Source organism: Lissotriton helveticus, chromosome 4_1 (assembly GCF_964261635.1).
Source record: "Lissotriton helveticus chromosome 4_1, aLisHel1.1, whole genome shotgun sequence".
In the NCBI taxonomy this organism is placed as follows: domain Eukaryota; kingdom Metazoa; phylum Chordata; class Amphibia; order Caudata; family Salamandridae; genus Lissotriton; species Lissotriton helveticus.
Window position 1 is genome coordinate 945,174,100 of NC_136063.1, and position 27,423 is coordinate 945,201,522.

The window sequence follows — 27,423 nt, forward strand, 5'->3', positions numbered from 1 at the left end:
ACTGCCATCACCTGACCAGGTCTAAATAGGATGTGTGAAATTTATGAGGACAAGAAAACGGAGCAAGGACTTTTCTGTGGAGTCATTATACCTATGGAATGATCTCCCACTTCATGTACCTCCCACCTCCTATAGCTTCTATGACATAATATCCACATAAATATTATTGAAATACAAAAATACTTTATAAAAATAAAGACACAAATATCACCATACTTTACATAAAACACAAAAACACTATTCTCAACTGCAACAATATTGTGGTAGAGGGTGTCTTAAATACTTAAATATCAAAAAACAGAATAATAGAAATACTAAATATTGAGATTACCTTAAAACATAAGAAAAGTGGCCAAAAACAAAAAACATTGTTAATCAAAATATATATTTACATGCATTTCTTTGAATAAATATAAAGATAGATAAATAAAAATTAAAAGAAATGTGTGCTTACCATTTAAGATACAAAAGAACTTAGACTACAAAACCAACAACCAATGAAATGAATCTTAAAAGCAGTTAAAAAATTGAGTTACTTTTCCAAATAAAAAATGTATGCAAAACGGAAGAGTATGTGCAACTAACTGCTGCAGATTAATCCAACTATACTGTAAAGTTCACTGTTGATTGAAGCAACAACCAGGAAGGCAACAACAGTTTCCAGGAATCATGCCCCTATATTACCAAATTATTTACTAAATTATAACATAATTTAAATGTAACTACAAAAATAAATTAAATACGTTAATACGAAACACATAAATGGCAATTGTTTTAAAATGTTTTTGTAAAAACACTGCTACCAATGTTGTCAAAAAACATACTAGACAATGCACAAAGAAAAGCCACACAACTATTACACAATGGTAGTACAAGTAAGACAATAAATATAAAAATAAACATAACCACTAAAAGTCATACCAAATGTGTTGATTAGTAATAGCTACAAGAAAACGTACAAAACAACAAGACTGAATGAACATTATGAGCAATTAACAACAATAAAAAAACATTTCTCTTTCTCAACAGTAAAATGAACAAAAGAATAACAATAATAAAAAAAGGACAGCTCTTCAAGTCACCCAGAACCAATCAAGCGGAGCAACAGAACAAGTATTTAAATGTATGCACATCAAAATTGTAACAATATTTTTAAATAATATATAAAATATATATACAAATATCACATAAATGAATAATTCTGTAATCCACAGATATATTTTTGGAAACCACAACAAAAGTCATATCACAACACGGACAAGAAATATTAAAGTATAGGAGTTACAGCAACAGCTAAAAAATGTTTTAAATATTATTCCGGAGCTCGATATAGCATAGCCACAACCAAAGAAGATATAGTTTACAGTTGAAGGGGCCACAGGCAACTTTTTAAAGTGACTGAAATCCAAGTTATGAACATCCAATAGAACTTAAAAGATATGAGCACAAGCTCACAAGAGCCCACAGGAGCTATACAAAAAATATAATTTCCCAAGTTCCAAAAGAAGTGACTAGGCAACTCCCTGCCATAGACATTCTAAAAAGACTAATATGTTGAACCAGGACAATCACCTGAGAGACACTAACAGCACCTAGCACAAATGATGAAATACAAATCCTCCCTCATTTAAAAAATAACAAATTCTAAAGAAGATTTCATACTGCACTACAATGAAAATAAGATCATAGGAATCACTGTCTAATCAAACATTTACTAATCCTAACAAAATGGAACACATGGATGATGGATGGGACTTTTAAGTCCTGCCCACCACTATTTATACAAACATATATTATCCATTGACAATACCATAATACAAACGTCCTTTAGTTTATGCTAAATAGGTAAAGCATACCCTATGATGAATTCTTAAAACTAAACAAACAAAAACATACAATTACAATTCCCCAAAAATCATTATTGATTTTTGATCAAACTATGTTTTCTTCTATCCTCAAAGTTTAACCACGCAAAGCAGCACAAGGTTCCTATTACCACTTCAACCAAAGAATATGGAAGCATCTACAAAATACTGCACTTAGTACAGAGTACATCATAAATGCAGAATTTGCCTATGAAGTAGCCACTGTCACAAAGGAAACCAAACATTGAAACATGCTAAGAGAATCCCCATGCTAACACAAAATGAAAACAAACTCTCAGCACTAAAGGACTATTTCAAAGAGACTTGGGTTGGTCACCTGTACTGTAGAACAGTTCCTAAAACAACTGGAACCAAACATATCCAGACAATCTAAACAAATGCAAAATACTATCATGCAAAGTGCAAGCAAAGCCTATCCTGCTTTACAAAACTGGCCGGAATATTACTATAAAAAAATCACTAGAAATGAAATCAAACTAAAGCCTGAGTTAATTAAATTGAACCATAAATAACTGCACATTCTATAAATAATACATTTGTTTTAAAATATATTTCTGAATAAGATATAAAAAACAAAAAAATCACTATAGAATGTTAAAACATCACTACTATTATTATTTATTGTAACACTTAGTCCAGCTGAAATAACAAGCATTCAATAAAATAAAGAAGATAAACAAAAACAGTACATACTAAAATGCAACAACATTCAGCATATTTGTAAAAAATCTAAATATAGAAAACACAACACAATTAAAAATTATCCAGCCAAAAAATAAATTATATTGAAATTATATTTACTCATGATTTTGTAGCTGACGTCTTCTTAGACAAAAACGATCCATACCAAAATATAATCCACCAAAAATGCGGACCCCTAAAAATGCAATAATACAAATAAAACTATAATTCATCAAATAAGACAAAATAAAATCAAAGGAAGCCATTCAAAGCCGGAAAGAATTTCAAAGACAAAAATCACATAGGAAAAACTGCAAAAACAAAGGAAAAATCAAACATACTGTTGGTTAAAAAAACAATTATCTTTTCTTCTTAGCAAAAATGCATCCACCATACAAAAACAGAATCTCCACTTTAAATAAAACAGATGTAAAAGGAAATGCAGAAATGCACACTCTCAAAACAAACAGAACTAAAAAAGACTCAAAATATCTGTAAATAGCATTGCCGCCATGGAAAGGCATGCGGGAATCTCTTGCGGGGGCCCGTTGTGGGCACTTGGGAGGTACCTATGGTACCCCCCACGCGAGGTGCCTGTCACGTTGTGCATTGAAATGCATGATGTGCATTTAAAGCATTGCGGCGGGTGCTGCTTTCAGCACCGCCCGCCGCAATGTTAAATATGCGGGATGCGCCCGCCACTGTGGCGGGCACATCCTAATGGCCCCCACGGGACCCCCGCCCTTATGGCGGGCAGTCCCTTTTTACGCCGGGATGTCCCCCTGCCATCCTAATGGGCCCCATAGTTACTATAAAAGTCAATGGAATAAATAAATTCAAATATTGTATTTTTTTTTAAGTGCCCAAATCACATTGGTAATGTGAATATATGCCAAAACTAGTTTTAGAAAGTATTATAAAATATATATTCAAATGTTGATAAATTATTAATCATTTTTACTGTATTTGTTTGTATAATACAAACAATGAAAATATAAATCAAAAAATGTTAAAGGTTTTATTTTAAAAAAATGTAAATGTTTGTACATGTCTATGAAAAAGTAAATAAAAATGGGAATGCAAAATATTTATAAATATATTTCGTGATACAACCTTGAAAATGTGTAGTGAAAAATAAACTTTGCATGAAGTACCATAAAAAATGCTAGAATAAACTTATTTTTGTTAAAAAAATGTTTAAATGTCCACAGATAGAGAATGTGTACAAAATGCAAGCAAAGCTTGTATGATTACAAAATGAAAACACTGTATGAACTCCAAACTGATCAACTTAAACAAAGGAAAGACAGTGTGCCTAGTTTACAAACTGCACTTTGTAGTACATATATAAGGGTACTACAAAACACACTATAAAATGTAAGTTTTAGCTGTACTTACATTTGCAAAGTTCTCCACCTCAACTACAGAGTCTCCACACATTTAAGTTTAGGATTTGGTAATAAATGTGATAGGGACAGAGAGGAGTGGGTCGGAAAAGGGGCAGACTTACTCTTACTCCTAAAGGGTATGGAAGGTTCAGGGAGGGGTTTAGCACACAAGAATAAGCCAATTGCTTTAGTCTGATGGCTGAAACATGTTACCCTTTAGTAATAAGTGTACATTTAGATTTTTGAATACCAAAAGCAGTAGATTTACTCCAAAGGGTAAACTTACTTAAAAGCGTACATTACCTTTGTGAATTAGGTCCTATCTATGTAATTTACATTAACCACATTTGGGAAAGTTTTGGACTTTGACAAAGCTAGATTTAGAATCCCTACTCCAAATTTAGCCACACTGGAGAAAGTGTTGGACTTTGAGGGCTTTGATTTACAAATCTGACTCCAAAAATAAACACATTGGGGAAAGTGCTGGGCTTTAGGGTGGTTTACATGTATTATATGCATTGCAAACTTAATCACATTGGGGAAAGTGTTGGACTTTAAAGGACAGGCAGATTTATTATTTCCACTCAAACTTAATCACATTGTGGAAAGTGTTGGATTTGAGAGGGGGCAAGGGTTAAATTTACTGTTTCCACTCCAAATGTAACCACATTGCAGAAATAGGTGAGTTTTGGGTGGGTCAGATTAACTATTCTAACTCCAACCGTAACCACATTGGAAAAAGTATTGGAATTTGGAGAGGCTACATTTACTATACCTACTCCAAATGTAACCACATTAGAGAATGCTTTGTGATTTGGTGGGGGCTCAAGTTTAATATTCCCACTCCAAACATAACAACTTGGTGGAAATTGTTGAACTATGGGGTGGTTTAATTTACTATTTCCACTCAAAACTTAACCACATTGGGGAAAATGTAAGACTTTGAAGGGGCTAGATTTATTATTCCCACTTCAAGCTTTGCCACATTGGAGAAAGTCTTGGACTTTGGGGACATCAGATTAACTATTGCCGTTGCAAACCTAGCCATATTGGGGAAGTTGTTGGATTTTAGAGTGGTTTCATTCACTATTCCCACTGCAAACTTACCCGAATGGGGGAAGTTTTGGACATTGAGTGGGCTAGATTTGCAATTCCCACTTCAAACTTAATGACATTGATTAAAGTGTTGCACTTGAGGGGAAGGGCATATTTACTATTGTCACTCCAAATGTAACAACAGTGGGGAAAGTGTTGGGATTCAGGGATGGTGTTACCTTTAATATTAATGTTCAAATAATAACTACAATCATGCCAAATAAAAATTTTGATTTGACAATTTACGCTAAAATTATACAATTTCCTAAAATGTGCAATTAGAAACATCTAAAAACTTACACGCATAAACACATTAGATAAAAAACACAAATAAATAATTACATCAAAAAATTACCAATTACTGAAAATTGAATTACACATGGTAATGTTTAACAAAACTAAAGTACCTTACATTGTTTTAATTTAAAAATTAAATGAATTACAAGATATTGTAAAATATTTTCTAAAAATTAAATTCAAAATAAAAACTCAGTTCAAAACAAAATTCTACACATTTAAAAAAAATAACACTGTGGCGGAAATGGGACCGAACGCCCTCCAGTATCATAATCAGCCAGTCAGAATTGAAACCGACGATGTTGGTCATAAAGCAAATTCAAGGGGCTGATTCATCAGATTCGTCCCCTAAGTATGACTTACTTAATGATTCCAAAGATTTAAATTACATTGAAGAAGAAATTAAATGTTGTTCTCTTAATGAATCTCTGAAGCATTCGCCTTCCTTTTGTGTTAATTTTGTTATGTCCTTCCATCCTTCCTAAACTCTTGGTCCATTTTTAGGTCGATCATAGACAGCGCATGCGCTGTCAGGATGCCCCGTAGTAGGGGAAAAGGACTTATGTCCCGCATGCTGCCTTCCCATTGATTCAATCCATCAGTCGCTCTTCTTTGCTCCTTTGTAAATGGTTAAAGCAGCTATTCCTCACTTCTGTTTTTCTAAGAGCAGCACCGACCAACTACAGTTACCTTCCACTTTCATTCTTCCTGTCTTGTTCTGGAGTGTTCTTATTCCTGTTTCCGGCGCATCATCACTTCAGCTGCAGCCACTCTGCTTTTCGCCGTCACGTCAGGTAAGTGAAATCCTCACCACTCTCCACATTTTTGCGCTGCTCTCCGCTCACATGTATTTGTGTGGAGAATATGCCTCTGCTGAAAATGGCTCCTCTTCCACTCTGAAATAAAAATATGCAGAACCATAATAAATCCACGGCATTAACCTCCTCAAACGTTCTTTATTGTATTTTTCTTCTCTTTCAATACAACGTACTCGTTAAACAGAAGACGTTTGGGTTTAAAACACACACATTGACACTTCCCAGCGCAGTTTCAAGGTGGCGACCATCTTGAAGTAGTTCAGTCTCATTACTGTCAGGTTTTGCAGAGAAAACGTCCATCCGCAAACTGGAGCAGGCAATTCATTCAGACACGGATATGTACGCGCCATCTCAACACCGGTAATATATAGCTAAACAAAGCAACTTATACCAAGCCACAGACTCTTGCGAAACAACGCCTTCCAGATTGAGGCTTCAAGGTGTAGATTTTAGCAGGAAGCTGCGCTGCCGAGACTCGAACCGGGACTCCCAGCACTCGAGTAAGCAGCTCTGGCCACTGCGCCACATCGAGTTGTCAGGTCTATGAATGGTAATTGCCTGCAGTTCAAGATCAACAGCGGAATAGGAGGCAGGAAACAGGGTCTGGTTTTCGGCTGACTCTCAAACTCATCTTATGTCTGCTGTGTGGACGCACTGCAGAACCAGGCCAGTAGTGCACTATAGATCGGGCTGACACAGGGGTTGATCCTGGGCAGGTCCACAAATCTGAGGAATCACTACAGAATGAATCAGATACTCTCTGCATCATCAGACATTACAAGAATGAAACCAGCTGCTGTGGAATTAGTTTCGTTATCACTAGTGTGGCTGCCATCACATTTCAGACGTCCCTCAATGTCTAATATCCTTAACTCCCTCCCCCATTGACTTCCAAGGGCACTCTCACCCACTTCCCGAAGGAAAGTTGTTAGTTATTTCATTTCGCAGCACACTCAGCTTAGAGCAGGCAGCTGGCTGTTTCGTACCTGCGAAAAGCACGCAATTCTGGGCAAAAGCAGCTCCCACCCAGTACCCCAAAAAAAATGTTTTTATTACCGCGCACGCTTCACTGAACAGGCTACAGCTGCCAAACAAGTATTTGCAATGCAACAGGTTCGCATTTGGGCAAGCTTGAGCTATTGAAATTGTAAATGACAATGTCTTTTATTTTTATTTTCGTTTTTAAAACATAAATAAAACGCATTGTCATTTACAATGCCAATAGCTTAAACTTGCATATATGCGACACCTATTGCATTGCAAATGCTTGTTATCCATGTCACTTGATATTACCATGCCCTTTCTACCATCTGTATCTGTGCTATCACACTTAAGGAGCACTGTGAAGTGGTATTTGACAGTAACAACAAAATATAAGGAAACTTAATAACAAGCATTTGCAATGCATAAGGTCTCGCATTAGGAAAGTTTGAGCTATTGGTATTGTAAATGACACATTTTTTATATATGTGTTGGTTTTGAAAATAGCAAAAATAATAGCTTTGTCATTTACAATGCCAATAGTTATAACTCGTGACACCTATAGCATTTGTAATGCAATATGTGTTGTATTCACGTGACTTAGATGTATTGATATTACAAATAACAATGGCTTTGAATTTTTTTAATAATTAATACTTAAATAAAAGTTATTGTAATTTATAATGGCAATAGCTTAAACTTTTGTAAATAACTTTTGTGAAGAATATGTTCAGTGTATTTTATTGTGACGAAAATCCAAGAACAGAAGTGAAATACTAACCTCTTTTTGTGACATTTGTAATAAAGCTTGAAACATTGAGAGATCATATTTGACCCAGTTGTTGTTGAATGGTTGCACAGATTGATGCTGTGGTGGCGCTGAGTGATGTTGTGGTGGCGACTAGTGATGCTGTGGCATTCAATGATCCTGTGGTAGCGCATAGTGATGTTGTTGTGCCCCTTAGTGATGCTGTGGTGGTGCTGAGTGATGCTGTGGTGATGCGATAGATAGAGTGAGGGCGATAGATAGATAGAGTGAGGGCGATAGATAGATAGAGGGAGGGCGATAGATAGGAGTGAGGGCGATAGATAGCTAGACAGATAGAGTGATGGCAATCAGTATCTAAATAAATAGATAGAGTGATGGCAATCAGTATCTAAATAAATAGATAGAATGAGGGCGATAGATAGATAGATAGATAGATAGATAGATAGATAGAGTGAGGGCGATGGGTAGATAGAGTGAGGGCGATAGATAGATAGCGTGAGGGCGATAGATAGATAGCGTGAGGGCGATAGATAGATAGCGTGAGGGCGATAGATAGATAGCGTGAGGGCGATAGATAGATAGCGTGAGGGCGATAGATAGAGTGAGGGCGATAGATAGAGTGAGGGTGTTAGATAGATCGATAGATAGATAGATAGATAGATAGAGTGAGGGCGATAGATAGAGTGAGGCTGATAGATAGAGTGAGGCTGATAGATTGATAGATAGAGTGAGGGCGATAGATAGAGTGAGGGCAATAGATAGAGTGAGGGCGATAGATAGAGTGAGGGAGATAGATAGATAGAGTGAGGGCAATAGATAGATATAGAGTGAGGGTGATAGATAGAGTGAGGGCGATAGATAGAGTGAGGGTGATAGAGTGAGGGCGATAGATAGAGTGAAGGCGATTAGATAGATAGAGTGAGGCCGATAGATAGAGTGAGGGCGATAGATAGATAGATAGTTGTGTGTGCGTGGTTGTGTGTGTGTGGTGTGTGTTATGCTTTGCTTTGCTATGTTTTGTTATGCTATGCTATGTTTTGTTGTGTTTGGTATGCTATGCTATGTTTTGTTATGCTATGTTTTGTTGTGTTTTGTTATGTTATGCTATGTTTTGTTGTGTTTTGTTATGTTATGCTATGTTTCGTTGTGTTTTGTTAAGCTATGCTATGCTTGGTTAGGCTATGCTATGCTTGGTTAGGCTAGGCTATGCTATGCTTGGTTAGGCTATGCTATGCTTGGTTAGGTTATGCTCTATGCTTGGTTAGGTTATGCTCTATGCTTGGTTAGGTTATGCTCTATGCTTGGTTAGGTTATGCTCTATGCTTGGTTAGGTTATGCGCTATGCTTGGTTAGGTTAGGTTATGCGCTATGCTTGGTTAGGTTAGGTTATGCGCTATGCTTGGTTAGGTTAGGTTATGTGCTATGCTTGGTTAGGTTAGGTTATGCGCTATGCTTGGTTAGGTTAGGTTATGCGCAATGCTTGGTTAGGTTAGGTTATGCTCTATGCTTGGTTAGCTTAGGTATGCGCTATGTTATGCGCTATGTTATGCGCTATGTTATGCGCTATGTTATGCGCTATGCTATGCTATGCGCTATGTTATGCACTATGTTATGCGCTATGTGCTATGTTATGCGCTATGTTATGCGCTATGCGCTATGTTATGCGCTATGTTATGCGCTATGTTATGCGCTATGTTATGCGCTATGTTATGCGCTATGTGTTATGTTATGCGCTATGCGCTATGTTATGCGCTATGTTTTGCGCTATGTTATGCGCTATGTTATGCGCTATGCTATGCGCTATGTTGCGCTATGTTATGCGCTATGTTGCGCTATGTTATGCTGTGTTTTGCTATCCTACGCTTTGCTGTGTTTTGCTATCCCACGCTTTGCTGTGGTTTGCTATCCTACGCTATGTATTGCGCTATGTTATGCGCTATGCGCTATGTTATGCGTTATGTTATGCGCTATGTTATGCGCTATGTTGCGCTAATTATATGCGCTAATTATATGCGCTATGTTATGCGCTATGCTTGGTTAGGTTAGGTTATGCGCTATGCTTGGTTAGGTTAGGTTATGCTCTATGCTTGGTTAGCTTAGGTATGCGCTATGTTATGCGCTATGTTATGCGCTATGTGCTATGTTATGCGCTATGTTATGCGCTATGCTATGCGCTATGTTATGCACTATGTTATGCGCTATGTGCTATGCTATGCGCTATGTTATGCGCTATGTTATGCGCTATGCGCTATGTTATGCGCTATGTTATGCGCTATGTTATGCGCTATGTTATGCGCTATGTTATGCGCTATGTGTTATGTTATGCGCTATGCGCTATGTTATGCGCTATGTTATGCGCTATGTTTTGCGCTGTTATGCGCTATGTTATGCACTATGTTATGCACTATGTTATGCGCTATGCGCTATGTTATGCGCTATGTTATGCGCTATGCGCTATGTTATGCGCTATGTTATGCGCTATGTGTTGCGCTATGTGTTGCGCTATGTGTTGCGCTATGTGTTGCGCTATGCGCTATGTTATGCGTTATGTTGTGCGCTATGTTATGCGCTATGTTATGCGCTATGTTGCGCTAATTATATGCGCTAATTATATGCGCTATGTTATGCGCTATGTTATGCTGTGTTTTGCTATCCTACGCTTTGCTGTGTTTTGCTATCCTACGCTTTGCTGTGTTTTGCTATCCTATGCTTTGCTGTGTTTTGCTATCCTATGCTTTGCTGTGTTTTGCTATCCTATGCTTTGCTGTGTTTTGCTATCCTATGCTTTGCTGTGTTTTGCTATCCTATGCTTTGCTGTGTTTTGTTATGCTATGTTTTGTTGTTTTACTATGATATGCTATGTTTTGTTATGCTATTTTTTGTTTTGCTATCCTATGCTTTGTTTTGCTATGTTTTGTTATGTTCTGCTGTTTTGTTCTGCTGTTTTGTTGTGTTGTTATGCTATTCTATGTTTTCCTATGCTATGCTATTCTATGTTTTGCTATGCTATGTTATGTTTTAAGTTATGTTATGCTATGTTTTGCTATGCTATCCTATGCTTTGTTTTGCTATGTTTTGTTAGTTTCTGCTGTTTTGTTCTGCTGTTTTGTTGTGTTATGTTATGCTATGCTATGGTTTGTTTTGTTTTACTATGCTGTTTTGTTTTGCTATTCTTTGTTATGTTATGTTTTGCTTTGTTATGCTATTCTATGTTATGCTATGGTTTGTTTTGTTATGCTATTCTATGTTTTGCTGTGTTATGCTATGTTTTGTTATGTTCTGCTGTTTTGTTATGCTATGTTTTGTTAAGGTATGTTTTGTTATGCTATGATTTGTTATGCTATGTTTTGTTATGCTATGTTTTGTTCTGCTGTGTTGTGTTCTGCTATGTTTTGTTCTGCTATGGTTTGTTGTGTTATGTTATGCTATGTTTTCTTGTTTTACTATGATATGCTATGTTTTGCTATGCTATGTTTTGTTTTGCTATCCTATGCTTTGTTTTGCTATGTTTTGTTATGTTCTGCTGTTTTGTTGTGTTATGTTATGCTATGCTATGTTTTGTTTTACTATGCTATGTTTTGTTTTGCTATTCTTTGTTATGTTATGCTATGGTTTGTTTTACTATGCTATGTTTTGTTTTGCTATTCTTTGTTATGTTATGCTATGGTTTGTTTTGTTATGCTATTCTATGTTTTGCTGTGTTATGCTATGTTTTGTTATGCTATGTTTTGTTATGCTATGTTTTGTTATGCTATGTTTTGTTATGCTATGTTTTGTTATGCTATGTTTTGTTCTGCTATGTTTTGTTCTGCTATGTTTTGTTCTATGTTTTGTTGTGTTATGTTATGCTATGTTTTGTTGTTTTACTATGATATGCTTTGTTTTGCTATGCTTTGTTTTGTTATGCTATGGTGTTTTGTTGTGTTTTGTTATGCTATGCGTTGTTGTGTTTTACTATGCTATGTTTTGTTGTGTTTTGCTATCCTATGCTTTGTTTTGTTATGCTGTGCTTTTGCTATCCTATGCTTGTTTGTTATGCTATGCTATGCTGTGTTTCGTTATGCTATGCTATGTTTTTTTATGCTATGCTGGTAAGGGTATGTGAGGGTGTGTGTGTGAGTGTGTGTGAGGGTGAGTGAGGGGAGTCCGGGTGTGTGAGGGTGAGGGTGTGTGAGGGTGAGGGGGTGAGAGGGTGAGGGGGTGTGAGGGTGAGGGGGTGTGAGGGTGAGGGGGTGTGAGGGTGAGGGGGTGTGAGGGTGAGGGGGTGTGAGAGTGTGTGAGGGTGTGTGAGGGTGAGTGAGGGTGAGTGAGGGTGTGTGAGGGTGAGTGAGGGTGTGTGAGGGTGAGTGAGGGTGTGTGAGGGTGAGTGAGGGGGTGTGAGGGTGAGAGTGTGTGAGGGTGAGAGTGTGTGAGGGTGAGGGGGTGTGAGGGTGAAGGGGTGTGAGGGTGAGGGGGTGTGTGGGTGAGGGGTGTGAGGGTGAGGGGGTGTGAGGGGGTGTGAGGGTGAGGGGGTGTGAGGGTGAGGGGGTGTGAGGGTGAGGGGGTGAGTGAGGGTGTGTGAAGGTGAGGGGGTGTGAGGGGGTGTGAGGGTGAGAGGGTGTGTGAGGGTCAGTGAGGGTGTGTGAGGGTGTCTGAGGGTATGTGAGGGTGTGTGAGGGTGAGGGGGTGTGAGGGTGAGGGTGTGTGAGGGTGAGGGGGTGTGAGGGTGAGGGGGTGTGAGGGTGAGGAGGTGTGTGAGGGGTCAGGGGGTGTGAGGGGGTGAGGGCGAGTGAGGGGGATGAGAGTGTGAGGGTTAGTGAGGGTGAGTGTCTCCAATGAATGTCGCTGCTTCGCCTTCTTTGAAAATGTTCAGTGCTGCAAATAGAGCATGCCGCCCTAATTATCACAGCATGAGGCCCCAAAGTGATAATTATCACAGCATGCAGAGAGCCGCCCCACACTGCTGGAGCACTCAACTGCACATTAATTATAGTTGAGTGCTCCAGCAGCCTGGGGCGCCTGTTGACATGCTGTGATAAGTGGGTCTCATGCTGTGATAATTGTTGCAGCGCCTGAGGAAGTGGAGACTCCTGCTGGGATAATTGGTGTTGTGGCCTCAGGAAGTAGAGTTTCATGCTGGGATAATTGGTCTGGCGGCGCCTGACGTCCAACAAACGTGCACAAGCTGCTCAACCTTGAAGCGCGTTCACAGACCTGGGTCGGCTCGTGCCCAGGTCTGTATCGGGCTCGTTCACAGCTGTTACTCCCTTGACAGGGATGAAGGCGGCTATAAGTCTCGTTGGCGGCAGGGCTTCGCCCTGCAACGCCAGCGAGACCTAAAAAACAACATATAAGGGTGGCATATGAGTGATGCAAAAGAAGTTGATTATTAAACACACCTGCACATCGCCTTTTCCCTGTTCTGGTGAGGACACAATTAAATGTATCTGTGTTCATAAAAAGTTATTAATTGTGAGAGTTACACACATCATACGTCTGAAGTTTCACTCGAATAGGGAGTCTAAGGGTGAAAAAAAATAAGACCCCACAAATGCAATGTGGATAGAAAAGGCTAAGAGAGATATTACAATAAACTGAGGCACATTTGTTCTGCATCCCTTATCGAATAAAGCAAATGAGCCACAAAACCTTCAAAGAGTTCTCGTTGCAAGAGTGCCAAGGGCCTAGACTACCAATTATGCAGGAGTTGCTCTGGCTCTGAGACCTGGGGAAGGGGCAGGAGGAGGGTTTTCTGTACCCTGACTATGGCGTTTTCTTTACCAAGCAAACACAAGGAGATGATGGACGGAGCGCGGAAACTTTTAAAACACACACCCCCAGTCACAGACCTGGGTTGAATCCATCATCATTCTTTGTCTCACTTTGCCAACCCAGTTCAGACACAGCTATATGCAAATCAGTCTTGACCCTGTGCCTCATGGGAACAGTCCATCCTGAACTGCCAAGCCATATCTTCCCTGGACCGGAAACAAGCATCCTGAGACTGTTTCGGGCTGGACTCCTGACATCGGAGCTTTGTGAGCGTCTGCAGCTGTAGGTGACTTTCTCCAAAACCGCTGTGCTGCCGTGAAATCGGCAGAAAGCTCGACTGGCGATCGCGCCTCAAAATGGCACTGGAACCAGCTCTTTGTTTAACAGAGGCAGAAATAGCGAAATCAGGAGCGGCCGCCCCGGGAGACGACATTGAGGGAGCGGCGAGACCTGGAGCTGCCTTCTCCAAACCTCCGGTAGGTGCCTGCAGTAGAAGGGGAGCAACCGCTGCCAATACTGTGGAGTAATTGGGATCGGCGCCGGAGGGAGATGGCCTGCTGTGCTGGGGACTCGCGCAAACTGACACCGCGAGGTTCCCTGGAGATGATGCTGGCCTCTGCATAGTGAGAAAGTGGCAGGGACACCTCATGAGCTACCGGACCCATCGGTGACCGACCAGGTGATAAAGGGCCCCTGGGGCTTAGGGGGTGAGAACAACTGTAGGCGGAGCGGTGAGTGAGCCGTGGCCGCAACGAAGCGGCAGTGGGGACCTGGAGAACAAACCATGAGTGCCTGCCCAGTTATCTGTCACCTACAAAGGAAAGTAGTCTACCAACCTATACTGTACTTTATAATGGTTTGCCGGTCCCCTGCAAACGGGTCCGGTGCCCATCCTTGAAATGCACTCAATGTGCCCTGAGATGATCCCACTGATAAAGGAGTGACTTGAAGAGTGAAGGCCATCCATGTCTAGTGGTCACCATGAGCTAACCTGTGCGCATGAGCCGGCATCCCATGAACATGGTCACCTATGCCAAGGGTCAGCGCCACCACCTCACTGGACACCTAGCTTCTGTTTTGGGTAGGGGCGTGTGTCCTGGACCGAGGTAGAAAATGCAAAGTAAAGTACTATGGGCCAGATGTATCAAAGGGTTTTGCCCATTCTGTGTCTATAGGAAAATGTGTTCATACATAAGGCCCAATATGACCACAAGCAGTACCAATTGACTCCAGCAGACCCACTGCTGTTGCCACTCATAACACCGAGCTTGTGCCCTTCTGCGCACCATAAGATGTCAATCAGGGCGGGCAGGTAAACGACCTCAAGTCCTTTCTTCCCCAGTTCTCCTCCTAATTTGCCCCTCTGGGCCCTCCAGATGCGTCAATCACTATGCCTCCCCACATTGGTGCTAGTCCTCACTCCACTCTGTTCGTTTTAGAGTGGATCTGTGTATTTTGTAGCGGCCATCTTAGAACTGCTGGCTGATGTTGAGAGGGCTTAGACAGATGCAGGAAGAGTTGCTATCATGATTGCCTCCTCCAAGTGCTATAATCGAACTGCCTTAGCCTCCTGGGCTCACTGTTACTGTGGGGGACACGCATCCGACTTGCAGTCTATTTTCCTGAGTATTCCGATGTCAAGATCCTCATGGTGGTACTCATTGCAGCCGAGTGGTATATGCGAGACTCGAAGCAAGGAAAAACGCTGGTACAGTGGGTGAAGCTGGGCAGTGCAGGTGATGAACCAGAAATTGTTGTTTACCTAACTTGACACTGGACTTAATGTCTATGAGACCCCAGCTAAGCTCTGGACCCATTTTCTTTCAATTCTTGGGCCCCCACAAAGTTTCCACTCGCACTGCTGATCTGCCTGATTTGATCCGCTTCCCAGCACCCTGTCCCTTGCTCCCCCTCCCACTTTTTCCCTCTTTCCTCTCCTGGGGACTTGTTTCTTCTGTATTGGATTTTGGAACTGTCTTGTAATCCATGTGCCCTTTACCAAAGCGCTCCTTCTCCCCTTGTTGGGGAGGGATCCAGCATTTATTCCCTGGAGTCTCAGAGAACCCTCTAAGAGAGTCCACAGCGTCAAGGGTCACACACAGCAGATGCCTGGGAATGGTGCCCCTTGCCAAAGGACTCCCTATCCCCTTGTTGGGAAGGATCCAGTATACATGCCCTGGAGTCTCAGAGACCCGCTAAGAGAGTCCACAGCTAAAGGGAGCCACACACAGCGGAGGTGTGGGAACGACACCATTTCCACTTGGATCACATCACACCGGACATTGTTTTTCTGTGTCTCCGGTTAATGTTTCCTTCCCCCACCTCTTTCCCTCTTTCATTCTTTGTCTTCCTCCCCTGCTCCTATCCTCCCTCCCCTGAATTTCTTCCCTTGCCTCGTTTTTGACACATGCAACTGCGCCCCAGTAACTGGTAACTATGCTCTAAAACAGTGTATCTTGTAACTGTTGTTATCCATGTGCCCTTTACCAAAGCACTCCTTCTCCCCTTGTTGGGGAGGGTTCCAGCATTTATTCCCTGGAGCCTCAGAGACCCCTCTGAGAGAGTCCACAGCTTCAAGGGTTTCACAAACAGCTGATGTGTGGGAATGGCGCCCCTTGCCAAAGCACTCCCTATCTCCTTGTTGGAGAGGGATCCAGTATTTATGCCCTGGAGTCTCAGTGACCCCTCTGAGAGAGTCCACAGCGTATAGGGAGCCACACACAGCGGAGGTGTGGGAACAACACCTTTTCCACTGGGATCACAGCCCACCAGACGTTGGACACTGTTTTTCTGTATCTCCCGGTTAAGTTTCCTTCTTCCTCCGCCACCTCTTTCCCCTTTCATTCTTGGCCTTCCTCTCCTGCTCCTATCCTCTCTCCCCTGAATCTCCCCCTTGCCTGCTTTTTCCCTTAAGTATTTGTTTTTAACGCATGCAACTGCACTCCAGCAACTGGTAAATATGCTCTGAAATTGTGTATCTTGTAACAACGTAACTTGTAACTATGCAATGAAACAATGCTCGTCCTCATGTAAAGCGCTCTGATACCTCCGGGTCTAGCCAGCGCTATTTAAAACTTTTCAAATACCCAAATAAAAAATATCTGTGACTGGGGGTGAGTGTCTGAAAAGTGTCAGCACTCCGTCCATCAGCTCCTTGTGTTTGTTTTCTTTACCAAACCATGGCCTATTTTCCTTGCTCGAATTAGGGCCAATCGCACGTTTGTTACACCATTGCCCATTACTCTCTGATACTTAGCTCTTCACTGTCAGATCAACAATTGTCCATTTTAAAAAAAAACCTTGCTTGAACAAGTCACGTGTTCGATTAGACATCAAGTTTAGGCTCTAAATAAATTATACAAACATTCTACTATAAAGTATTACCTATAAAGTTCGCCTGCGTTCTATGTATAAAGTACCCTTTTCATCTCGAAGATATCGGATCATCCCAAAAATGTATACATGGAGTAGTAAACCTCATGGAAATGCTTGGCTGGGGTTACAGATGAAGTGCTACCATGGCATTTTACCATGACCCGGACAGTTTATTTAATCGGCCCAAGGCACTTTCTGTCTTTCACCCTTTTTTTAATGAGATTTATGCATGTATAGATATGCACCACACAGGCCCTATTTAAAAAAGATAGATACCAGACCTAGGAATGAAGGAAAAATACAATTAGCATATCAATTCAAAGTGTGGGAGGGTCTGTCAAGCGGCACATCACAAGACAAAGTGCAGAGAAGCGATCTTGTTACGGGAGCGAGAATAACATACAAGCATTTTCACCCACTTAAATATATCCTATGACATGTGTTGCAATTCCTCATTGTTTGTGGAACAATCGGCTGCTGTGTGCCTGTATTAACGTTTCACCTATTAGGCTGTAGAATGAGAAAGGGAGAGAACGATAAAATGTCTCTTTATCCAGATGCTGGTTATCTGTAGTTTTTTTATTAACTATGCCTGAGATGGGAGAAGTGTCTTTTATTTAACCCGCAGGCAAGATGGCTAGTGGCCGAGATTGGTTCGAAATCACATATGTTCCAGTTGCCCTGTTGCTTAAGCAGGACAGGCCGAGTTAACTTAACTGGTGTCCCTGTGTATTGATCAGGCAAGATGGCGCCGACTGGTTATTAGATTTTGCTGGAAAATGGCGAAGGCATGAGAAATGGAGAGGAGACAGTGGGACGGGTTATTGATGGTGGTAATAAACGTGCTCACTGGTCTCCAAACACCGGAGCTGTAAAGCTGACCAGATGAGCAGATCTGTACAGATATGCTAAGGGAAAAAGACAACATGAAGAAGCATGGGCCACAGTTTTTCACCTGGCAGAGTTATTACGTTCATTGAAAGAAGATTAACTGTTTCAATATGTTAAACACTCGAGGCTGTTAAAAGAGAAAAGCTGTCACTGTAAGAGGCACGATCTTTGTAAAGGTTTTTCCCATTTTTTTTATCTTTAAATGTGTCTTTTTCAAACCCAAAAATGAGTCGTTTCACATTACTTAAGTAATTAAATAGACATATAATATTCACTTCATCTTAGTCGCAAATTTTTGGTCGAGAAATATCCTCTGCTATTGATGTGCTTAAGTGCCCATATCAAAAATAAATGTTACCAATAGTGCTTTTTCATCTTTTTGAGTAGCCCCAAATGTCTGTTGGGTCTTTGCACTAAGCATTTTACAAAAAAAAAACAAGTCATATAATTGCAAATGACAACCAGTTCACAATACAGATCTAATTTCAAATGTGATATTTTTACACCTCGAAGAGATCCAAAATTGCAAAGGTGGCATTTATTATTTTTCACTGTGTTTTAGTTCTTCACAGCGGTTTATTGTATACGTATCATCATATCAGAGATGCACAATACGTGTTTGACACAGGATTTGGGGCAGATCAGGTATTGCTAATGTCGGTCACCTGTTCCATGACGGAGCTTTGACGGAACTCCAGACACTGACAGATTACTGGGAACTCCCTGGTCGTCACTTCCTCCCCTCTAATAAGATAGCTTACGTTCTCAGGCAACAATAGAATATTAGGGGGCAGCTTCAAAACCAATGGGTGTTGCAGTGCAACCACCACCACAACATCCATTGCCCTCCCCTTTCACGCTAAATACAACGTGAAAGGGCGCCTTATTTACAAGGCAGCGTTAAGCCACGTTAAGTTGCTTAATGCTGCCTTGTAAATACGGCGAGGCCACTATCGCCATCACAACGTCACTGAAAGTGACGTTCTGGTGGTGATAGGGCCTTGTAAATATGCCCCATAATGCTCCATTCTACATAGTTGTGGAATAATTGAAAATGGCAATAAAGTTTCCTAAAAAAAAATTTGTTTAACACAGGATAGCTAGATTAGTAAAACAAAAACACCTGATTGCATAATCGGGACAGTCATAAAGTGATTGGAAAAACGTTTCCAATCTCATTACGACTATATGCTTCTTCGATGTTTTATCTAGTGAACATTGTAGATTTCCCCTGATGAGGGACAATAAGTACGAAGTGCATTGGGATTCCTCTGTTAAAGGTTTGGATATTTTTTTAAATTTTCGAATATTTGGTAGTTGCATTGGAAGATCACCAAAAATAATTTAATTTAAAAGAATTAAAGTTTTTCGTGAAGAAAAATACATCCACAGGAGTTTGAAATTGTCTTAAGAGCACTTTGCCCTCTTTGCACAGTGCAATCCAGGACTCTATTGATAGGCATTATAGCATTTACAGAGTTTCTTACGTGACCCTGGACAGAGGTCGCACCAGCTCAGCACGTTTGAACATTTTAAATCATAAACATTTGATTAAGTGAGAGTGAGTTTGGAAACCAACTATGACAATCTCCATGTTCTCATAATTTATATGTTATTATGACCTAAGAAATGACTATGTAGCAATGCACCACTGCCAAACGAGTGGCAGCACAATGTACTGGTTCCCCCACATTTTTGTTACTGTTCATCATGTTTGCAACCTATTTGTGTATCATTCTTTCATGCTGTCACTATTGCATGCAAGCGAAAATAGCACTCACAAAAACAGCCTTACCTCCATGCAGAATGAGCTGCAACTACAATGCATGTCCAAGGCCATCTCCCTAATCAGACCTATAACATTGGAATGATGGGCTGCGCCAAACCCCTGAATTGACTGCAAGTGGGAAACAAGCTTTCGGTGTGTGATCCTGGGCAAACATCTTCAAGTCCCTTTACCACAATGTTCTTAACAACAACATTTGAGGACATCAGGAAGCAAATCACTCCAGAATTAGCCTAAAAAGAAACTTTATTCATATTGAGTTAAATACATTTAAGTGTTCAGTATTCCATATTAATATTATTGCCAAACATTTTGCCAAGCCTAAACCTTTATTTTAATACATATAAGTCACCCCTTAGGTAGGCCTTGAAGGTTCATAAGCCACGGTGCATGGTATTTAAAAAGTAGGCCATGTCTACTTAAGTTGTACATGTTCAGGTAGTGAAACACCCATGAAGTCGTTTTTTTCCCTCTTGTAAGGCCGTTATCTCCCATTTACTAACACTGGGTTACCACATTACATTTAATAAGTGATAACTTTGGCTTAGGAACAGATAACGATACGGGCCTGATTCACAAAGGTAAAATTGCACTTTTGTGTAAGTTTATGATTTTTGGATAGTCACAAATGCTTTTTAGTGTACTATCTTTACGACTGCGGAGTCTCCGCACTCGGGGCGGAGACTGCACTCGGGGTGGAGAGTCTGTTCTCAGGGCAGAGAGTCCACTTTCAGACAGAGCACACCACACAGAAAAAGATAGGACAGGCAGAGGTGTAAGACATTCCACATAGGGCCCTCAGTCAGACATTACATTTTGTAGTACATATTGCAGTACTACAACTAGTAGTACAAAATGCTAATCACAATCAATTTGAAGAATCTTAAGCCTCCTCCTGTGCTATATTTTTATGTGTGCAGTTCTTTTAGAAAACTGCAGCATGTGGCCACATGTAAGTAGACATTGGAGTACTCAACGAGCGAGGGACACATGAAACGCAGGGGAAAAAGTCAACAACTTTGGTTTAAATGTGAGGGATATAGAGAGGAGTAAGGAGTGATTTTTGGAGGAACTTGGTGGGGTTTTGGAGCAGTCAGCATCCCACATTAAAAAATGTTTTGAAACTATATAAAAATAAATTTCAAGTAATATAATCATGGTTTTCTACTTGTCTGTACAATAATATTATTTGTTATGTTGGAACAACATTTCAAATTTCTGTTCAAAATTAATAATTAGTTAATTTTTCTGCAATACATGTTTACATTAGAGTGAGTCATAAAATAAAAACTCAATTCAAACTCACTTATCCAACATTATTTCAAATACTTCCAATAAACCAGGTAAAAAATTAGACTTTTTTACCATCCCCCAGCCTTCTCCACCAGAAACTCATCAGCCCATCAGTCAATCACAATCAGACTGCATACATAAGAAAGAAGCAAATGCAAACAGACTTTTTCAGAGCTTTCACTGGGTCATTGAATGTGTTTGTGGGTTTGCCCATTATCTCGAGAAGAATCTGAGGAAGAGGGACACAGAGAGGACTTCTAGGCAAAATATTAAGAACTTTTGAATGTCCACCCAAGAATTGATTTCCAGATTCTGCTTTCCACCTGATGTCACCTTGGACATAGTTTCTGAATGGGAGCAGGATCTTAGGGCCAGATGTACAAAACTTGTTTGCGGTCGCAAACTGGCTGATTTGTAGAAACTAGCATTTTTATATGTATGAATCACAAATGGCAATTCATTAACACATTACCAAATCGCAATTTGGAATTGTGAATACACACTGATTCGCTATTTGGAAGGGTCGTGTTTAGGGCATCCCATCCAAGCACTGAAATTGAATATAATGTATTAATATTTTGTGACGAAATTCTTGTCACAAAACACTAATATTTTACTAACACCAGCAGGCAGTGGTCCAGTGAATCACTGTCTGCTCTTAAAAAATGAAACTTAAACATTTGATTTTCTTTTTTGAAACGCATCCCGTTTCCTTTATCGAAAATAGACTGCTTTTAAGAAACAAGATTGCTTTATTGAAAAACAATCAAAGACATGGTGGTCTGCTGACACAAGCAGACCACCATCCCTGTGATAGCCATCATTCCCAATCGGTCACAAACTTCAAAACCTCTCATTAATATTCATGAAGTGGGTCTATATGCAACCTATTAGAAATCACTATTTACTAGTCTTCTTACATTTGGATTGCGATGTCTGATCAGCAATTCTGTAAGAATCGCAATTAGGAAATCACAATTCCTATTTTTTGTACATTTGGACCTTTCTTTGATACATGTCACACTCAGGCTATCCCACCCAATGTGAATACATAAGCTGCTCTACATTTTCTTGGCATTGGATCTTTTCAAAGGGTGTCCAGTGGTATTGTAGGCATCTCCAAGCCAAGCCAGTCCTGATGCTTGTATCAGGTCCTGAGATTCATTAATAGAAAAGTGCTTCTCTACATAGGCATGCCACAATACTGGCATGAAGGCAAAGGGTTGCTAGGGAATTATATACCATTTCCCACTTCCCACATGTGCTTGGTGTTATTGGTTACACTATGTGACACATCATCCTCCTCACCACACAGCACACATTTCCTACCACAGACACGGCTGGCACTCTATCAACATGTATGCTATCTGTAATTGCAGTGACTGCCTCATCGATATGTGTGCATGGGAACACCCTTGGTCCTCCCATGGAACTCCTACATGATGCATTGCACCACAAGGCAGTGCTATGCACTGTTTGCTTTTTTTGTTTTAACATAGGCATACATGGCAATGCAAATCTCCCACTGTGTGGCATTGTAGATAGCAGTTAAGGCTTTGCTTTGCCTTTGCATTACCAACACAAGGACAACCCAAATAATTAGTAAATGTGGGTATAAATTAGGTTCCAGAACAATTTCTTTCTATATAGTTCATAGGGCCTGATTTAAAGTTTAGGATGGGATACTTTGTCACAAATGTGACAGCTATCCCATATATTGTTTTACACGTGTATTATAGCCAAAGGCACTTGTAACACAGCAGATGGGATATTTGTTTGTAATGGAGTATCTTATCTGCCAAACTCTGAATCAGGACCATAATTTTAGAATCAACAATATTTAAGTGTTGTAGTTTATTATGCATTACAAATTATTCAAAGTCAAAGTCAAAGTCAAAAAGCTTTATTTCGATAAAAATTCATTATCATAAAAGCAGAACAGCATAAAAAATTACAATTTAAGTTTTACTTTTAAAAGGAAGAATTCTGTATCTCTGGTCCAAGCAAAAAGTTTCTAGAATTAGTTGCTCAGTATTGCATAGCCAGTTAATTTTAAAATAATGAAAAGTTAAAACATTGCTAGAGTATTTTTTTCTAAAAAGAATTAAACAGATTGTTTTAGCTTTTTGGCTCGGATAGCCCAAGCCCAAGATAAAAATTTGGCTAGGGCACACACATAGGGTACATAACTGTCCGAAACAAGAATCCTAATTGCCACATCATGGCTCCTAGTTCCCAGCTGACGGCATAGGTTTTTCAACCACACCCTTCTTGGATTAGCATATTCCTTGCAGACAAACAGAAAATGCGCTAATGACTCTGGGTTGACTAGGCACGATGGACATAAATCAGATTTACCTAAACAGGATTTCCATCTTTTAGTAAAAGTGTTTAGTGGCAAAGTACCCGTTCTAAATCTAAAATACAAAGTCCGGGCAAAGGGTTTCCCAATTATGTCCAGATAGGGTTCGCGCCTGGGGTAGTCTTTAAACATCAGGAAGTCCTCTGGTAGCTTGCCAAGAGACATGCTGGAATGTCTTTGGGAGCAAATCCAATCCCGATAGAGCTTTTTGAGTATTTGCTTTGGTGGTGAGGTTCTACTTAACCAAGACTCAAGTAGGCCCAATTTAATCAGTAAGATTTTCATGTCTTTTAACCATTTGATTCTGCCCCAGTGCGGTGATGCCATGATTTCTTTAAGACCTTTTGCATATCCGCTGAGTTCTTCTACCCGCCAAATACGGGCCCATAGTAGTAGTGGACGGAATTTCGCAATTTCTCCAATCTGGGTACAGCCAAGGTCCATAAACAAAGGAAGTAGTGGGGTGCTTTGTGGAAGGGACATTATTTGTCTGCAAAAGTTGTTCTCAGACCTTTGCAGCGCTTCGGTAGATGAAAAGCCCCAAAGTTCCGCTCCATAAAGGGCAGAGCTGACACCTTTGGCTGCATAGATCTCAAGAACTGTTCCTATTGGTCGTGTTGAGCTAGAACGTTGCTCCCTCAAAAGGGCACCTGTGATCCTTTTATGGCTCAGCAGCATTTTGTCTAGATGAGGCGTCCAATCTATTTTGTCTGAAAGGCGTATCCCAAGGTAGTCAAAAACTTTTACCCTTTCCAAATGCTCAGTGTTTAGGGTAGGGGAACGCACATGATGTTTTGGAGAATTGAGGACCAGGTATTTTGTTTTATTGGTGTTTATTACTAGGCCTCGGTCAGTACAAAATTATTGGAAATTATCCAGGAGTTTCTGGAGTCCCATTGGGGTTTTGGAGATTAAAAGCGTATCATCCGCGAAGAGGAGGGTCGGTATGCGTTCACCAGCCAGGGATGGTTCGTCAGATGGAAATTTGAGAAGATGCTCGACCACCCCATTGATATATAAAGAGAAGAGGGTGGGAGCCAGAACACATCCCTGGCGGACCCCTCTCTCTACCGGAATACAGCCCGTTTTCTCCCCTCCAGGGCCCCATCTAACTTGGGCGAAGCTATCCTGGTGTAACCTGACCAATAGGGATAATAAGTACTGTGGCAGCCCCATGTCACCCAGAACCTTCCATAGCATGTCCCTAGGGACAAGGTCAAAGGCAGTCTTTAAATCGATAAATGCAAGATAAAGACTGCCCTTGCCTATCACTACTACCTTCCAATAGACCATCATAAGCCTAAATGCTTGCTCAATCGTTCCAGTGCCTACTCTAAAGCCGGCCTGGAAGTCGGTAAGAATTTTATTTTCTTCTACCCAGTTGAGAATTCTGAGTAAGAGAACTTTACCGACAACTTTTTGGCTGATATCTAGCAAGCTGATCGGCCTATAGTTGGATGGGTCTTCCCTTGAGCCTTTCTTATGAATGGGGACCACCTCCGCCCCCTTCCAGGATGAGGGAATGGGGGCACCCCTAGAGATGGCAACAAGGAGGGAGTGAATCAGTTTGCCCCATTTAGCACTATCGGATTTTAGCAAATCCCCCGGAATGCCATCTGGTCCAGCAGCCTTTTGTGGAATAATAGAGCTTATTGCATATTCCACTTCCTTTAGTGTAAAATCAGAGTCACTGAGGTAAAGCGTATAGTTAATATAAGGAGAGGGTAGAACAAGCCCTCCCCCATTGGGTCCGTTATAGCAGGAGTAGAGTTTCAAAAAGTGAGCCTCCCACGCATGACCCGGAATATTACAAGTTAAGAGATCACTATCAGGTCTGTTACGTGCCCTTATAGTGTCCCAAAAGCTTTTGGAATCTTTTTTCATGCTTGCTTCCTTAAGGGTTAGCCAGTAGGCATCTTCCCATTCCCTTTTAGCTAGCCGCAGGGCCTTTTTGTATTCGTTTCTGGCCATTTGAATTGACAGAAGGGACTTCCCTTTAACTGCCTCAATTAAGCGTGATTTGGCCTTTCTACATAGTGCTGAGTACCAATCATGCCTGCCTTTAGGTTTAGATAAGGATTTGGGTTTCCCTGCAGACCCTTGTGCCCAGAAAAGGTCACCTATGGTTTTTATGGCTGCTTCAAAGATAGTGGTAACCTTATCTGCTGCCTTAGTTAGATCAATAGAGCCAATGACTTCTTGCGTGCCTTTGACCACTTCATCTATAGTGGATAATTTATCAATATTACACATAATCTTGCTCCACTTAAGGCGCCTGCCACAAGAGGAGACAGTAATCTCCTGTGGGCAACTCAATGGGGCTGGCAACACTTCAGTGGACCAAGAATCTTTTAATGATAAAGAAAGTGAGTTGTGGTCGCTCTCTATGGTAGGGATAACAACCATATCGATAACTAAATTCCAGAGTCCCATGTCCAGCAGGATATAATCGATCCTTGTGGAGTGACCAACTCTGTTAAAAGTAGGAGCACCCAGCAGATCAGATCGTGTACGGCCATTTACTGCTCTTAATGCGAACTCTAAAGTTAGTGCATTTAGATGAATTGCACTACGAGTCCAGCGCTTAATGGGTGGGATAGAAAGGGTGGGAATACCCCACCTACTATCCTCTTCTCCTAGATCAGGTATTCCTTCTATGGGAAGTGGCTCGTATGTGCAATTGAAGTCCCCTGCTATTATAGTATGTCCAAGTCCACTCTGCTCCCCTAGTTGGGCCTCAAGCTCCATTAATGTTGGTGAAATACACCCATTTTTAGTTCCTCTGACATAAACATTGTACAAGACAGTAGTTATTCCCCCACGTGAACCCAATAGGGAAATACCAAGGATATCTGGGGTTCCTGCCTTCTTAATAGTTATCCGGCAGTTAAGCAAAATGCTTACCCAGATAATAAGCCCACCTGATGGTCGCCCCTTCCCTGCCTTGGGTTTTACTGCTGGTGTAAAAAAAGTGACAAACCCAACGCGATGCAGTGGTTCAGTGGCCCATGTCTCTTGAAATATACAGATTTTGTGGGCGTCAACCAAGGCATTCCACTCAGGGAGACCTAGTTTCCTAGAAATCCCTGCAAGATTCCAGCTAAGGATTTTTAGCTCACCATGTGTTGGAACACCTTCTAAAATGACAGTTGTTTGAGAATTAGGTGGATCTACACTGTCCCTAATTGGTATAGAAGGTAACACCTCTAAACATGTAAAAAGAGATGCAGCTGGAAGTACATCCTCCATGATGTTTTTAATGGGAGAAGAGTAAGTGGCTAGACCACCCATAGGGGTAAGTCAATCTACCTCGTCTAATACACAATACCTATTAGGGTGGGCGAACTGTGGATATGAGGGGTCAAGGGAAGAAGACGGGTCCTGCCATGGCTGTTGCCACTGATGGTTGGCAGGTTGTGGAGGCTGAAGGAATTGGTGCCACTGCTGAGCAGGTTGATAAAAAGATGGTAAAGAGTGGAAAGGTTGTTGCCACTGGAAGCCAGCATGATGCGGGAATAAAGATGGAAAATTTGGTGGCTGCTGCCAGTGTTTAGTGGCATGTTGCGGGGGATATACAGGTCCTCTATTATTTGGAGTAGTAGACCAATGAAGATTAGATCTTGGTTGGTTAGAGAGGAAATGAGACAGGGGGAGTGGTTTAATTTGAGTGGTAGGACCACTGTTAGGTGTATTACAAATGAAACTCGCTGCCCCTATATCCCTAAAATTAACTGTAATTACATCCCCTGGTATTGTTTTCTTGCTCCTACCCACCCAGTCCCCTCTACGCACAGTAAGAATTTCCCCACTCACATTATTGGGTAAGGGTCTGTGTAATTGGAGCCACTGAACGCATTTGTTTCTTAGCTCTACAAATGTTTCTTTGACTCCCTCCTTCAGTGGGGGAACAGCAGTCAGCACAACCACAAAAGGAGAGACTTCTGGTGGCAGGCTAATTGATTTGTAGCGTGCCTGTTTAGGCTTAGGGGCTTCAGAGTTGTTTGTAGAGTGAGAAACTGAAGGGTTCGTAGGTTTCCTTATGGAATCCTT